At 41.2% G+C, this 12,652-nt stretch overlaps 1 protein-coding gene across 8 annotated transcripts in view; it reads right to left on the bottom strand.

The window, feature by feature from the left end:
• LOC144473355 (uncharacterized) overlaps positions 1-12,652 on the bottom strand; it is a 175,760-nt gene that overhangs the window by 104,837 nt on the left and 58,271 nt on the right. The gene's annotated exons all lie outside the window — the stretch shown is intronic.

Here is a 12,652-nt window from a genome sequence, read left to right as displayed (position 1 = left end):
CCAGCTGCGTGTCTCTCTCTCTCCTTCGGTATTGCCGATTGCGTGTAAAGCCTCTTCTAGCGGCGGTCCCGGTCCTCTTCGTCGCACGCGCGACGTCGTCCCCACGCGCGCGACAGGAACTAACTCTGGTACATTCTCGGCGGTATCGTGTACAGCATCTGCTTGTGGACCCGCCGCACGTGTTTATAGACGTTCGAGCTGTATTTCGATCCGTAATCGCAGTACGTGCACCGGAAACGTATCTCGTTCGGATCGCAATGGGTTCGATAGTGGCGTAACAAGTGGGCGTTGTTCAGGAAGCTGTTCGTGCAACGAGGGCACCGGAACCAGCCGGCCACCTCGTTCGATCCCGGCCTACCTGGAAACACGGATTCAATGTCAGTAACGCCAAGGGCTTTTCGACGATCCCACAGGACTCGTTATTTCATTTTGTTTTTTTTTTTTTTTCAGTCGAACGGTAATCGTCGTCGCTCGAACGAATGTGGAAATAGTTATCGGGAGGATAACGAATCTCTTTTTTTTTTCGAAAGCACATGTTCCAATCAAATACCCAGTAACCCGACAATTTATTTACAAGACCATGCGTCCTCGCAGGCTTCGGAGCGCGGAGAAGTAAATCTGTAGGTTAGCAAAGCCGATTACTATGCGATAACCTATTTCTTGTTTTTTTTTACAGATGCGATTAACTTTATATTCGTCGAGTAAGACGTTGCGTTTCTTCGTTAATAAAATAAAGAGAATTAAAGGATAGAAATATTTCGTACGCTTAATACGATGAGTAAGAAAGTTAATTACGCTTCGAGAAATAGGTAACCGACTTCTTTTCTAGCCTACAGCTTTGTTTTACGATTCCTCGCGACTGAAATTGATTGTCGAATTTGAGAATGATATTTCGTCGGGAATAATTGCGGAGATAAGGAGGGGACGTGTTTATTGTGTCCTGCGAAGGTAAAGCGTTCACGTGATGGAGCAGATTGGGAGTTGATGGTCTTAACCCCTTGACGTAACCTTGACTTTGATAGGCACCTAATTTAACATACGGCAAGATTTCGTGAATTTTTGACGAATTTTTGGCGAATTTTTGGCTCCGTGTCAGAAAGCCAAACTGCGTTGCGAGCCAACAGGCGCTATCAGTATCAAAAAGCTAAGCTATGTATGACTAACAATAGCCAAAGGGTTAAGGAAGATCATGGAGATCGAAGGTGACTGTAGAAGCAGACACATGGACGTTCTGCGGAGCCTAGATTCTCAAGGACCTCTTCCTCACCGCTGTGACCTCTGCCAAGAAGCGTGTATGTCGATAAATTATTATACTTAGCATCGCCAAGAAAGAATCGAGCAGAGAATAGAAGTTCGAGGCGTCATTTTTCGGTTCTCGAGCGTTGGTCCAGCGACCCCTGAAAATGAACAATAGTTTGATCAATAAAATGAACAGTCGGACCCGAATCTTCCCTCCGCGAAAGAAAAACTGATTAGGGTACGAGGGCAATGAAATCAGAGATAAAATAATAATAATAATAATAATAACAGCGAAATGGGCTGCGACGATAACGAAAAACGTCGTCGTTTCGCTTTCTCCATTAATAACTGAATAAAACGTGCGAAACATATTAAAAGAAAAGCTTCGTCATCAGTCTCTTTTTCTTGTTTATCATCCTGCTTGAAATCGTACACGGTTTCATATACATCAGTTGAGCAATTCCTTTTTGATAAAAAAGGAACCGAAATATTCCCGGGTAAAATATTATAGGCAACCACGGGGCGATACAGTTTCTCAGGCCGGTCGTGTAGTGTAGAGTCTCTCGCGCGCGTCCGCGAACCTGTTAACCCTTAAAGGACGAGAGGCGACCCTCGGTCGCCATTTTGTTTCGCGCAGCAGTACGATAATTTGTATATAAATTATATAATTGCATATAATCGTATATACTTTATATAATTGCATATAATCGTATATACTTTATATAATTGCATATAATCGTATATAAATTATATAATTGCATATAATCGTATATAAATTATATAATTGCATATAATCATATATAATTTATATTCGCATTATATATAAATTATATTTCTATTATATGTAAATTATATTTGGGGAATAGATTCGTAGCGTTTTCATATTTTCTATTATTTTACAACGATTTGTTGCGTGTTTGACAAAGTGTATAATATTCATTCAATAGAACTGTTACTACTCTATAAAACTGTTTTAATAGTTATAACAATAAATTAATCCGTTATTTACTATTTTTTTGTATTACGGGTAAGTAATAAATAAATAAAGGAATACTGTAATTTCCGTCCTTGCCAATGTCAAGGAATGTTTTTTTTTCTCGCCAAACCTTTGGAATCTGCAAGCGGATCTGTGTCGCTATACAGCCTCAAAAGTAATAACAAATTATATGATTTAAAAAATACGATTATCCCAGTTTTGTAGATCAGAGACAGCTCTCTATCGAATTAATATTTGTCAAACAGCAATCGTTGGAAAATAAAAGAAAATATAAAAACGCTACGAACTTATTCCCCGACCCAATAAATTATTATATTTATTTTTATAAACTATATTTTTAGTCCTGCTACTTTGCTCGGTCGAAAATGCCGTCGTCCGCTAAGGGTTAATATTGTTTTCTCGTAGCAAGGTCCGAGAACGTGGTACCAGAAACGTTTTGTGCGTGTCGCGTGGGCACGCGAGAGAACAACGCGCGAGGGGAACAAAACGCGAAGTTCCCGTTCACGCTGCGGCGGTTTTTGAAGCTCGTTCAATGTTTCGTCCTTAATTTTACGTCGATTAGATTAGTAACAGGTATTTTCTTCGCAATTATAGACCGTTTCGAAATCTCTCGTTGTCTCTACCCTTATCGACGGATCGAACCCCGTTCTATAGCGTTTATTTAACGCTAACGATTCGACCACGAAAAATAAGAAGAAAATCTATGTGGTCGCAGGATTATCTAAAAAAACGAGCGATACAAAGACTCGCGTTCGAAAGAATGGAACGTGTCGATAAATTCGTGCGATTACTACTTCGGAGTTTCGTCGAACAATTCTGCTGTTGAGAAGATGGCACGATTTGTACGCGATGAGGAAGACTGATAATCCACGTTTCTCGTCGATTTTTTAGTCGATAATAAATATAAGTTAAATATAAACTAGCCGATAAGGTGGAGCGAGGCGCGTTCGTTTGACATTGTTCAATTTTGTTCGACATCATTTGACATCGTTGAAATTTGTTCGACATCGTTTAATTTTGTTCGACATTGTTTAATTTTGTTCGACATCATTTGACATCATTCAAATTTGTTCGACATCGTTCAATTTTGTACGACATCATTTGACATCGTTCGACATCATCGTTCAATTTTGTTCGACATCATTTGGCATCGTTCGATATCGTTCAATTTTGTTTGACATCATTTGACATCGTTCTATATTGTTCGACATCATTTGACATCGTTCAATTTTGTTCGACATCATTTGACATCGTTCAATTTTGTTCGACATTACTTGACATCCATCAAATTTGTTCGACATCGTTCAATTTTGTTCGACATCACTTGACATCCATCAAATTTGCTCGACATCGTTCAATTTTGTTCGACATCACTAGACATTGTACAACTTCTTTCGATATCCTTCAACTTCGTTCGATATCGTGTAATTTTGTTCGACGTCGTTGCGACTTCGTTCGGTTCGTTCCGATCTCGATATCGCGACATCGTCGCAGATAAATCGGGGGGGAAGACACGTTTTTTCTTTATTTGGACACGTTCGACGTATCGCGATTTACAATTCCCGTTTCCGTCGCAGTCAGACGAGCCACGGAGATCTCAGAAAACAATAAATAGCCCGGGTACAATCGGTAACGTTCGCCATTAAGCTCTCGCGCAAGCGCTGTCGATCGAGAAGCCGCAACGGAGACGAGTACGCGACGGTCGCAATGGAGATCTCCATGGAAATCAGTCGCAAAATTCATCGAAATCGCCGAAACTTTAACAAAACCGAGGAATTTTTATAAATCGAACTTGAAATGTTCTGAAAGAAAGAAAATTTTAAAGAATATCGCAAGAACAATTTTCTTATATTTTTTAACGAAACTTAACAAAAGTTCGTCAATTATGGCTTTCTAGGCCTGAAAACAATTTTCTTTTAACTCATTTCGCCCTTTTATATATTTTTTATCTTCACTGTCAAGAATTGTTCCCACGACGTTCCTCATAATTTTCCTAATTCTAGAACATTTAAAAGTTCGATTTAAAGATCGTCGCTCCGATTTCTGTCAAAGGTTCCGCGATCTTGACGCAGAGAGAACTCCGTCGTGCGCAGGTGCGACGAGTCGTCTGCTCAACAACAATCGTATAAATCGGAACCAACCGATGGTTCCGCGATCGCCAAAATAATCTCAAACTGTCGCAGCTAAATCAGCTGGTCGAAGAAAAAAGGATCGACGAGATCAAGCCGGCTAATCTCAAACGGTCACTGGTATCGTCGGCGGGTCGAAAAAAGATCGACGAGATCGGGTCTACTCGCGAAACGTGTTCGTTTCGCGTTCGCTTTACGTTCGTTTCGCGTTCGCTCCTCGTCGTTCAATACAGCTTGACGAACCTGAGCTCCATATTGCGGTGTTTCGCGCGTATATGCCTGTAGACGGCCTGCGTGTACTTGCTACGCATGTCGCAGTGGGGACACTTGAACCGTGGCAGATCGACGCACTCGAGCCTGTAGTGGCGGCTCATGCCGCCGGATGTGTGAAACGTGCGGGCGCATCTCGGGCACGGGAAGCCGCGGCGGTTCAGGGACGCCTGTAGCTTGATCATGTGCCGTGAGTTTCGCACGACAGCGTGGTACTTGCCGAGGACGATCGGTCGGAACTCTGCAAGCAGAAAAAGAGACGAAGGTTCGCCGTTAATGCGGATGAACAAACTGGGGTGGGGCGGCGATCTCTTTCTCTCTCTCCTCTGGAAAACTCTGGCTAAGGTTGAGGACTTATTTTGGGGGGGGGGGACACTGCGGGATTTTAACGCGACGCGCCGCGTGTCCACGCGAGAGACGATATCGGGAACGACTCTTTTCTTCTGCTAGGTACGAGCTGCGTCTACGCTGAGGCTACGTCGAGCAACATTTTCTCTCATCTGCTGAATATTTATTTATTTTCGTACAGTTCGATAAAGTTCAGTCGGATTAAGTGAAATCAAATCGGATGAAATAAAACTAGATTAAACAGAATTAATTAGAATTAAATAGGAGGAAATGGAATTAAGTAGAATTAAATAGAATTAAATGGAATTAAATGAAATTAAATAGAATTAAATGGAATTAAGTAGAATTAAATAGAATTAAATGGAATTAAACGAAATTAAATAGAATTAAATGGAATTAGATAGAATTAAATAGAATCGAATAAAATCGAATGAAATTGAATAAAGTTAAATTAAATGAAATTAAATTAAGTGAAATTAATTCAAGTGAAACTAAATTAAATGAAATTAAATTAAGTGAAATTAATTCAAGTGAAACTAAATTAAATTCAGTTAAATTAAATAAAATAAAATTGAACCGAATTAAATTCAGTCAAATTAAATAAAATAAAATTGAACCGAATTAATTGCAATTAAACTGAATTGAAACGTACGAAAATGTTTCCAACGTACAGTCACCTCAACGAAAGTTTTGTCAGTACCGTAAGCAACGTAATTCGCGAAGCATCTGCAATTTCGTTCCAATGTTGCATTCGTTGCTGTTAAAAAATCGTCCACTAAAATGAGTTTGGTCGAAGCTACGAGCAAAAGTTTCTCGTTTGATTCAGGAAATGGTGAACTATTCGTACTTGAAGAGTTTGCTCCATTTTCGTTGCTTCGATCCTCGCCGATTTTTATAACATTTGTCACAGGAACAGGATGGTGTGCCTGCAGCAAAGTCCGGCAACAAACGACGATATTCCCAATAAACATAGAATTAGAAAGCATCGGCGCATAGAATTAGAATATAGAGAATATCGACGGGATCATCCCTCGATGCGACTTCGCAGCGTAGACGCAGCTTTAAACGGTGGACGAGTCCGCCGAGCGCGGCTCAACAGTTTATCGATCGCATCTCGCATTCGACGAGAATGCCTCTCCGCTCCCGATAACTAGAACTCTATCTCTCTATCTCTCGCTCTCTCTCTCTCTCAGGTGGATACGCAGCCTAAGTTGAAGCAGCTACTTCGATAATCGTCTACCTGGCATAATCTGAAAGACTGTTCCAAACCGCGCACGCTATTGTGTTCGTAAGCACTCGCCCACCTTCGCTTATTTAACTATAACTGTATAGTGAAACGCATCGCCTGCGAAACATAATTACAATTGGAATTATGTTTTAACAATAGATAAATTTTAACGGCAAACAAATATTGTTTTAACAGTAAATAAATATTGTTTTAACAGTAACTAAATATTGTTTTAACAGTAAATAAACATTGTTTTAAGTATGATAGGATAACGGAACGGGTTACTATTGGCTGACCAATTACTACACATTTCATTTGTTTCTGGCAGAGTCGAGCAAAGAGCGATCCGATTATTGGTTAATATAATTGTAACTCGTTAATTTGTTATAAACTATTATAAACCAGCTTTAACAACTAACGTGTTCAACTATTCATCAGATTAGTTTTTGTCCGATTTTATTACAGTTATAATAACTAACTAGTTACAATCGTTAATCAGATTACTTCTCGCCCAACTCTGCCTAAATCAACTTACCTGAGTGAATTACTCAGGCGTAATTAACTTGATATTCATCGAACAACACATATTAAATCTGTTTAGTATTTTATTTAGTTTTCAGTAGACAATAACATGTCTTATTCGACGAATATAAAGTGAATTGTGCTTGGAAAGGAAGCAACGGCACAGTAACCGCGTCCACTGCCCTATATACCTCCACTAAAGTTTAATATTACTTCGCGTGTTACAACAATGAAGAGTCTGGTTAAATTACAATAGAGGAAAATAGGGGGCCTTGCAGTTCGATTCACAGTTCACCGATGCCGGAAACGTGCGAATGTTTACGAACACACGGCAACGTGTCTCCGTGTCGAAAATTTCGGTGGTGCCGGGGGGTAGCTCCATCATGGGGGATCATTCGACGTTTATTTCTCTTTTCTCTCTCTCTCTCTCTCTCGCAAACAACATTCGTCCGCCGCTTACATTTTCTTTATTAACACGATTTACATTATCCCATGTTACTTGCGGCGACCAGAGAGTCCCTCCCGTTATACGGCTAATAAAGCATCGATACGGCGACCAATCCACCGACGTGCACTCTCCGAATATGTTTATAGATGGCGGACGTCCACTTGCTCACGTACTTGCAGTGGGGACACTGATAACGCGGGTAAGCGTCGCACAATTTATAGTGGCGATTCATCGCGTACTTGCGCGGAAACGTCTTCTTGCATTTCGCGCAGGCGTACTCCTTCTGCGTGTCCGCGTGATTCGTCGACGTCGCCGCGGGCCGCGGGGGTTGCTGCGACCAGACCCCGGCTATCCGCTGGCTACCGTCCCGCGGCCACTCGCCGGCTGAAACAGAAACCATAACGCGACACGTTAATACGCGATGGCGGCTGATACCGGGCACTTGAGTTCGGAACGAGGCGAACGTGATTTATAGGTGGAATCGAGGAAACGTGTTAGCAATCCTAGCGATTACTTGATCTACACTCGGTTTTCATTTTTTTTTTTTTTGACAATGTTGCAGGCGAGCAAAAAATCTGAGAAAAATTGAGTACACGAGCCGCGATAGTGTCTTATCAGAGAATTAATATAAAAGTAGAGAATTCATAAGTTTTCGAGAAATCTTCAATTTTCCGATGTTTTGGGGGGTTTTTCATTTTTGATAATCACAGTTTGGAACTGAAAAATCTGAAAAAAATTCTATAACATCCGGCTTGATGTCCAAAATAAGCCATATTTTTTTCAAAATTTTAGAAAGCCGCCAAATGTGGAAAAATGCCGGAAAACCGCGAAATCTAATTTACCCTGAATTTTTCTACAGGTAGTTACAAACTTGTCTATAGATAGGTTATGTTTCCTGTAACACGGCAAAGGCGTAACATCGTTCGACAACACCATGATCAACGACTCCTGATCCACGCGTCACTCTTCAATAATCGCTACTCCTCATCGGTCGACGTACCACGAAATCTGAAACAAGACAATTCGAAAATATTGTTAATTAAATATTCTTATCGCTTTTCAACCACCCTTCGACCCCTGCCACCGCATTCCCTGAAACGCTCTAGGATAGATTGAACAAGGAGAGGCTTCTGGTGTGTTGGTCGACTTTATTCTTTCTACTGAGGAACACTTACCTCAGGAACTCAACCACATTAGAAACTACCCTCGAACAGAACTCGGTTTCACCGGAAGTGAAATAACTCGTGCAGTTGACATACAGGCAGAACCGGTCGCAAATCAATTAATTAGACGAAACGCAATGCTGAAACCGTAGTCGTCGTCGCCACTCATACCGAATTCGGACAGGTGTTCGCAGCTTCCAAAGATCCGCGGCTGCAGCCTTTCATCGGCGAGGGGTTGCGAAATTTTGTGGGAAAAGTTTACATCGACGAAACTGAACGCTTGACTTTAACCCCTTGCACTGTTGCGCCATTCAGAGCTACGTTGGTTACCACTGTTTTGTTGTTAATTATTACCTTGATGCCATGAGATGATTCTAGTTAATTATTCCCTTGATGTCGCGAGATGATTCTTGTGTCACAATTGTTCTAGTTTATTTTTATTTTCAGATTTCGACGACAGGAGATACCAATTTTGTTTCGATTTAATAGAATGGCTATTTATTATTATTATTATTACATGGCTGATTGATAAAATTTATTTATTATTATATGGTTAATTGGCAGCCATATTTATCGAATCATGCACGAAACGTTCGCCACGAGTCTGACACGTTATTATAGTGCAAGGGGTCAACACAAGCGTTTTACTAGATTTTGGAATTGAAAGAAGACGAATCGTGCTTTTTAACCCTTCGCACTCGAGCGGCGACTCTGCGGCGCCATTAAGATTCTTATAACACGATCCAGAATTATTTTTATAAATATCAGAAAAAATTGTTGAAAGTGTGACTCCGTTATATGAGTCAGGAGACTGAATTTCACACGTTTCGAATAAATTTTTTTATATAAAATGGAAATACTAAAACCCTGAAAAATTAAAAATTTCTAGTTGAAAATGGCTTCGAGTGCAAAGGGTTAACAAAGTGGAAGTCAGACGGGGGGATGCTGTCGGAGAAAGTAAAACATTGAAAATAATAAAGTACAGTAAGTTAAAGTACAAAGATAAAGCACTATAATGAATTTAAAATAAAGTGCAATGAATCTAAGTACAATGAAACTAAATATAGAAAATCTTCAGCACTCTTTTCTATCAATTCTCTTCTTCGATCGTTCAACTAATAAAGTGTAAACTCTTCCTAATCCGTTCCAATAATACACCGATATATCTCCCCGATGAAACCGGCTGCACCAATTTCAAATCATTGGAAAAACAATTCCACCAATTCCAAATCATTGGAAAAACAATTCCACCAATTCACGGCTTACACCATTTATCCTCGACGGTAAAAAGTTTATTCTTTTCCCCAGTATCGCAAAATCGAGTATCACCGCTTGCGTCCCAGTATTTCACCTCGTTTATGGTAACAAGAACGATTAGATCGACGAAACGTCGCGCAAGGATCTACGGATCGCATTTTATCCGCGCTCGTTTCCGCAGAAAGAGTCTACGAAACGTGAGAATTTCGAATGTTCAACACTTGTTAATGTTTGTCACGCGTTCGGTTTACAAGAAATCAAAGCGTGGCGAGAAATGGCACCGTAAAACAGTGTGCGACCACACCGTTCGAAGATGCATCGCTTGTTCGACGAGCATTCTGTACAATAAATAATGAAATGGCACGATACAACTTAGATCGATATACCCTGTTAGTTTGATGCAAACTAAGTAATTGAAAAGCTTCGCGTCGATCACATCGACGCTACGATGACACGATTACATGCTAAAATGATTGTTACAGCCGAAATGATTACAATTTACAATTTTTTTTAAAGTACTTTCGTTCGCCGTCGACGGGATTTTTAATTCGGTGTCGCAATAATCGAGGGACTCCGCCTCGGCGATTTATGTACAGTTAGACGCGAGAAACGGTGTGTGCGTTGGACATCGCGCGTGTAGGAAATCATACACGAAAACACGTAAGTACACAAAGCGAAACGTTTTCCTTTTACGTCGACCTCGCCGCGACGACGCGAGCACTTTCGGTGACCGCTTGTCCGCGGCTCAATAGAGCTTGACCAGCGTGACCAGCTCCTTCGGATGCATACACCTGATATGTTGATAAATGTTCGACGTCTTCTTGCTGCACAGTGTGCAGTAAGGACACTTGTAACGCGGCGCCTTGCCGCATTCGTACCTAAAGTGACCCAACATTGTGTCTCGCCTTCCGTATCCGTTGTTACAGTTAGGACAGTGAAATTTGCCGGTGTTCGAGTTGTACAGGGTGTCCCGTATCTTCACGAACCTCTTCGGCCGCGTCAGGCGAACGTCGTCGCCGTGCCTGCCACCTACAAAATATCGCACCAGGGTCAAGGATCGTCAGCCAGCCCGACCGTTCACGGAACAAAACTTTCTTTTTTATATGTACGTTCGATCGTTGCCGAATTATATTATATATATATTTGCCGAATTATATTGTATATATATTTGCCGAATTTTACTCGTCGTTTTCGAACGGTATGCTCGATTTCTCTTTTGAATATCGGGATACGAAACGAAGACACAGAAGTGGGTGGGTAAGGGTGGATATATGTGGGCATGCATAGAGAGGAGAAATGAAGCTCGAGAACACAGAAGAATGCCCTGAAACTAGTCCCATAATTATTTCAGATCAGTACTATGAGGTAGCCGAGCCACAGTTCTCGCCAATTGAATTGTTCTCAATTTTCGAGCTGACGCTCTCGGTAAGAGCTCGCTGGTTGAAGACGATCGAGACGATGGACCGCCACGATTTTTAATGAGAAATTCTGAAACCTTTCAAACCTTCACATCATCTTGATGACACAATTTTGATATAATTTTTCAGACAGATTTTGACATAATCTTTCAGATAGATCTTGACATAATCTTTTAGATAGATTTTGACATAACCTTTGAAACAGATTTTGACATAATCTTTCAGATAGATTTTGACATAACCTTTCAGTCAGTTTTTGCCATAACCTATCAGACAGATCTTGACATAATCTTTCAGATAGATTTTGACATAACCTTTCACACAGATCTTGACATAATCTTTTAAACAGATTTTGGCATAATCTCTCGAACAGATTTTGACATAACCTCTCAAGCAAATCTTGACATAATCTTTCAAACAGATTTTGACATAATCTTTCAGTCAGTTTTCGCCATAATCTACCAGACAGATCTTGACATAATCTCTCAGATAGATTTTGACATAACCTTCCCGACAGATCTTGACATAATCTTTCAAACTGATTATGACATAACCTTTCCGACATAACCTGACAAAATCTTTCGAACAAATCTCTCGTGACAGTCGTTTCCTGTAAATATATTTCTTCGAGCTATTAATACAATAAATGGTATTAATATAACATAATATAACTAACGGTACGTGATTGTACCGCCAAGACAGCGAGCTCTTATCGAGAGCGCGTTGTGATCAGTAAGCGAGTATACATCGACCATCGCCAAGAAAACCGAGTCGGCCCAACAAAAGCATTCGACTCTACAGAATCGATTTTTATTCATCCAAGCAGCAATCACACGGATTCTTACGTGGCTATCGCGTCTTCGCCTTTCTTCGTCCATCGCGCGTTCGATTGCACCCCCGTACGTTACGCCTCGCGTGCAGAGTGCTGTTGGGTTAAATATATTACAGTCGAGTGTGCTTAGAAACCTGGAGGTACGAGGTACAAGCATTCCGTGGGATTTCGTGTTCGCAAGGCACCAAAAAGAGGAACGTCGGTTCCACTGAATAAATAACAGGAAGAATACTGCGAAAATGAACGACGCCGGCTGCGAAAAAGCCTTGCGATGACGAGGCTCTCGGTGACACGTTATGCTCCCATAACGTCGGGAATCTCGTCTTTTGTCGAACGTATTTGACCGTAACACATTTATGTTTTCAACGCTGTGAAAACCCGCGAATCGAGTATCTCCGCCAGATTTGTTCACTATTTTCGAGACTCCTTCGTTTAATATTGCACGCCGCGCGCGGTCCATCGCGCAACTAAACCTTCTATGATACATCGTTTATTATTGCCTACGGAAACACCTCCGTAAATTATGTACACGCAACCCTTTTTTCGTTAAAAAAAAAAAGATAACGAAGCTTCGCCGTCGCCCGTCGGGGGCCGCGTCGACGCGCTCTGCCCTAGAACAACGTGTTACAAACGACCGGCTTCATGGGATGCTTGTGCCGTATGTGATCCTGTATATTGAACTTCTTCTTGCTCAGCTTGCCGCAGTAGGGGCACTCGAACCGCGGCGGTTTGCCGCAGTCGTACTTGTAGTGGGCGGTGACCGCGCTCTTCGTCGTGTAACTCTTCCGGCAACGGGGGCAC

This window comes from Augochlora pura, chromosome 7, assembly GCF_028453695.1.
Source record: "Augochlora pura isolate Apur16 chromosome 7, APUR_v2.2.1, whole genome shotgun sequence".
In the NCBI taxonomy this organism is placed as follows: Eukaryota; Metazoa; Arthropoda; class Insecta; order Hymenoptera; family Halictidae; genus Augochlora; species Augochlora pura.
This window is presented reverse-complemented; position numbering and strand designations above follow the sequence as displayed.